Raw genomic sequence first — 4,918 nt, forward strand, 5'->3', positions numbered from 1 at the left:
GCTGCCAGGAGTGGTGGTTTGAGAGAGCTGACCCATGGCAGGCCTGGACAAGGCTCCCCCAAAGGTGCCTCGTTTGCCTGCTATGAATCGCTCAAACGGGCAGACGTCCCCGGCTCATTCCACCCCTGCACCCCCCAGGTACAACCCGCACAAGGCATTCTGCCAGGGGCGAGGAGAACACCTGTGCTTCTGTCCCATTCCTGCTGCTTGCTCGGAGCTAGGCTGCCTGCGATGGGTTTTCAGTGTTTGCTACTTTCAGGGGGTTTAGCGTGTGAGTGGGTGCGGGAGGGAAAAAGAGAGTCAGAAAGTTGTACCCAGAGGTTTTAGGGAAGCATCAACCTCCACAGTCCCATGAAAGCCGTGGCAAGTAAAGTATGTGAACTACCACCCCGCACCGCCTCACGTTCCCCCGCGTATGTCAGCCCGTGATGCAAGGAGGGGGGTGCACCAGACGTCTCTCTTTTCCTTGTTCGCCTGGACCCAACCCCAGTGACAATAGGGGGGATTTCTGGTTGGCTGTTCTGGGCCTGCTACCCAGCAGTGTCTTGAGCCTACTCCCGGTGAAAATTCTCACCCTTAGTCTCCCAAATAGGGTGCAGGCCGTATCAGGCCATACTGCGGCTGGCATTAGCACCGCTCACCCCAGGGCCCTGGGCAGCAGAAGCTTCAGTTACTCAGTTGGTTTTAAGAGCCATGGCAGGAGAGAGGAGGTAGGAGCCCCTTAAAACGATATTGGGCACAGACAGGCTCTTGAGAAGTTTGATTTACCCCCTGCCCCCTCGCGCCCCCTCATCCTGCCCCGGCTCTGACCTCCCACCCACCTCCAAACAGCTGATTGGCAGGTGCCTGGTGGGTGCTGAGCACCCGTTGTTTTTTTGTTTTTTTTCTGTGGATGCTTCAGTCCTGGAGCACCCAGGGAGTCAGTGCCCACAGCAGGTGTGTAAGACTAAGTGACGCGTGTGTGTGTGTGACAGAGAAAGAGAGAGAGGAGTTAGATAACTTCTGTATTGATAACCGCAAGAGTTCAAAATGAGTCAGGCCTCAAAACCATGAGACCCGCTTAAAAACCATGCGACTTAAAATACTAAATGCAGAGTTTTTTATCTGCTGGTTTGTGAGCCTTTGGCAGTCATGGTTTCTATCATGCTCTGCAAGGGTTAAAGACTTCTTTTTGTCCCCCTTCTCTAAGAAAAACATGAGAACTGAGATTCTGGCCTGCTCACAGGACTCTAGGAGCTGGGGCTTTAAGAAAAACACCAAATATCATGAGCCATAAAAGGGGAGAATGGGCAGTAAGTTAGAGCTGGTTTAGAGAAAGTGCAACTAGAAGTCAGAAGGAAGCAGATGAGGAACTGTGTGTTGGAGGTGTATCTGAGTCCCCCGGCCTCCTGGTGTAATGTGGATTATACTCTGCCTCTGCCTCCCAGCTCTGGGTCACCTAACCTGGAGGGGAGGGAAGCCCAACCCCAATGGCACAGGATCAAGTCAGAGAACTTTTGCTCCGTCCCGCTCCTCGACACGCCTCTAATGGGCTGGATGATGCGCCTCATATGACGTATCACGGTGCTGCCAGATCTAGCGGCGTATTTAAGGAAGGCACCCCCATGTAGCTCCAGCGAAAAACCCGGGGCAGCACAAAAGCAGGGAGCGCTGCGGGATCCTGACCGGCTGGAGCCTCTGCTCTTCGCCCACTCCCCGGGGGCAGACAGCTGGTTGCATTTCAGTCCAGTGTTGCTGACCTGACCAGCTGAGCGGGGCTGCAGCAGCGGGACCCTCTCCCCGAGCCTGGCGGCTCCTGGCAGGGCAGCCCATCCGCTCGCTGCTCCCTCTGCCTGCCAGCCGGGTTCGCTCTGAGCCCGCTCCAGGGGACAGGAGCCTGGGCGAGCTGCGAGCTGGGCTCCGGCTGCCCGCGGAGCAATTGGGGACTGGGGGTCTCCGCCAGCAGGTGAGGAGGGGCTGGTGTTGTGCGCGGATCGGGGAGGGGGCGAGCAGGGAACTGCTGGGTGTGGGGGGGAAGAGATCTCAAGCTAGAGATGAAAGACAACACCAGAGCCCAGCTTCCCAGTACAGGGAGGGGGAGGAAAGACTCACCCCTGGGCCTTTCCTTGTTACAGGGACCCACAGTGACACGGACTCTCTCTCACTCTGCAGCTTCTCAGGCTCTGCAGATGGGAACAGCTGCGGGTGGATAAAAGGCAGCCAGGTTCTGTCTGAGACGTGTGCCGCGGAGCTCAAATGGATCTACCAGAAAGAAGCGGCCGTGATATAAACAGTGCAACTGAGGATCCACATTTGTGTATCTGTAATGTGAATTACCCCCCTGTGAAGTCTCCTGGGTAGGGCCCTACCAAATTCACCCATCCAGTTTGGTAAATTTCACAATCATGAGATTTTTAAAAGTCTTTTAAATTTCACAGTTTTAGCTATTTCAATCTGAAATGTCACCCTGTTGTAACTGAGTAGATCCCATCCCAGAAGAGGGTCATGGGGGGTTTCAAGGCTATTGGGGGAGGGGTGTCACGGCATTGCGACCCTGACTTCGACACTGCTCCTGGCAGTGGTGCTACCTTCAGAGCTGGGCTCCCGGCCGGCGGCCACGGAGCTTTCTGCTGCTGGGGGAGGTTCCTGGAGGTGGCTCTGATCTGGCCCTGGGAGCAGCCCATGCAGGGGACGAGGTCCTGTTCCTCCCCAGCCCAGCCCGAACTTGCAGCTAGTTCCTGGCACACGATAGGAGCCCCTGCCCGGGACGCTCCCAGCCCTGCCCCTCCCCCGTTCCAGGGTCCAGCCCTGCCACTAGGATAGTCCACTAGGATGCTGGCAGGGGGGTAAGCCTTGGGCAACAGGGTCTAAAGTGGCAGAGAAATAAGCCACTGGGCGTTTCTTTTCTCCGTGCATCTGAGTGAGAACTCCAAGTGCACACCTAGATTGTACATGGCAGAAAAGGGTAAAAGGCTTAGAATAGTCAGGCAGCCCTAAGGCAGGGGCAGAAGCCAAACCCTGTTTGAGGGAAACAAAGACTATCCTAGCTCTGTATCTAGTTAATGTTCACCTGAATTTCCCCCAAATCGAGCATTTGATTCTTGACAATGTTTCATACAGAGAAACTCCAGGCAGGGAGTGAGAGTCCTATGATGAGCACATTTCCAATGCCCACCCTGGTAGCTTACTAGCTCTCTCCATTGCTTTCTATGCCATTGTGTAATGTCCTACAAGGCTTCCTCAGGGCTTCAAGGTTTCCTTCTTGAAACTTGAAACTTGATCAGGTAACAGGCCCCTGATCTGATTACCCAAAACCCCCAACCAGAACCTACCTACCTGCCTACTTACTTATTTTTTAATGAATTAACCCTGAAATTCTTACCATGCTGTATCTTTGGTCTGGGTTTGTTGCTAGAAGGAGCTTCTCAGTAATATGAAGATGGAATAAAAACATACCAGATTGATGACAAAGTTCAAACATGTTGGCCTTGTCTTGACACAGAATGTAATATGGGGTGATTATTTCTTCCCTGCATGGGGGGCAATGTTTAAATGTTTATGGCAATGCCATAAAATTATGAAAAAAGGTACCAAGTGGTAATATTGCACAAAATTACCCCCTCCACACAAAAAATTAATAGTAAATTATAAAAATACTGTAAAGGCACATCTGTCTCCAACATGTGTCTTAACCACAAAATACAGGTTGTGTGTCAATGCTCATAAAAATTAAAAAAACTTACACATATAAAAAAATTGGGATCCCTTTAGTTTCCAGGAAACGCAAACCCATAAAAAAAGGTTAACACTTTCATAAACATGCACAAAATGTAGGTATCAACAAAATCACATTATTTAAAAAAAATGCCCAACATGTAAAAATTGAGCTCCCTATGGAAGACTCCAGCAGAAACCATCCCTCTACTAATAATCAAGCCATAAAAGACCCATTCAATCCCTAACACTCTTAAGAAAGTATAACTATATTTGTAACTTGTGCAGAGGTCTGTATAAAGTTTCTGTATGCTTGGGTAATTATAACTTTAATAAAACTTATAAAATAAAATAAACCTTGCATTGGTAAATGTATGTGTGGTCACTACCTTTGGTCTTTGTGTTCCTAAAAACTCTAAATCTAAAGCAAGTAGCAAAGGTAACTTTCACTGTGTTAAGCTTAAAACTGTAGCTGCCAGAGCCGAACCCACGGTGGTGTAATACCACATTGCAAAATTCACTTTAAATAAAATTAAAGGCTACCCCCTGACAGCTGCAGCCCTCAATACCAGCTCCAGCACCACCTTCAGCACCATCCCCACTGCCTGCAGACCGACTTCCATGCTACCACGTCCAGCAGCCACTGGAAAACTCTGGGGTTGGGTGGGCTCTGAGCAATGCATGGAGTGAAATGGGCAGATGTACCATGTGCATTCCACCCCCATAAAACAGCATTCAATAAGATCAACATTTTGACTAGGGGGAAGGAGAACTGGAGGTGCCCTTCTGACTTCCAGTTCCACTATTAGTGAGCCCATGGAGCTTGGACTTTAGCTATTGGTCCCCTTTTGCACAGGAAGAAAAGGAGGACTTGTGGCACCTTAGAGACTAACCAATTTACTTGAGCATAAGCTTTCGTGAGCTACAGCTCACGTCATCAGATACTCATGCTCCAATAAATTGGTTAGTCTCTAAGGTGCCACAAGGACTCCTTTTCTTTTTGCGAATACAGACTAACATGGCTGCTACTCTGAAACCTGTCCTTTTGCACAGGGTTGCACTTTATTTCACACTGCACACTTCTGAAGAATTATTTGTGGACAGGAAGTCATGGTGCCTGCAATGGTCTTTGGGTTATTTCAGCATTTTGTTTTGTTAATGAATTGGCTGGCTTGGACAATACATTGGCATATGAGTGTCAGGAAATAAAGGAAGAGTCAGGAAG

General features: G+C 49.9%; 1 pseudogene across 1 annotated transcript in view; it reads right to left on the reverse strand.

Moving 5' to 3' along the window:
• LOC311530633 (C-type lectin domain family 2 member D-like) overlaps positions 1-4,918 on the reverse strand; it is an 839,985-nt pseudogene that overhangs the window by 130,649 nt on the left and 704,418 nt on the right. The gene's annotated exons all lie outside the window — the stretch shown is intronic.

The sequence above is a fragment of the Lepidochelys olivacea genome, assembly GCF_965140295.1.
Source record: "Lepidochelys olivacea isolate rLepOli2 genome assembly, chromosome: 14".
NCBI classification, from domain to species: domain Eukaryota; kingdom Metazoa; phylum Chordata; order Testudines; family Cheloniidae; genus Lepidochelys; species Lepidochelys olivacea.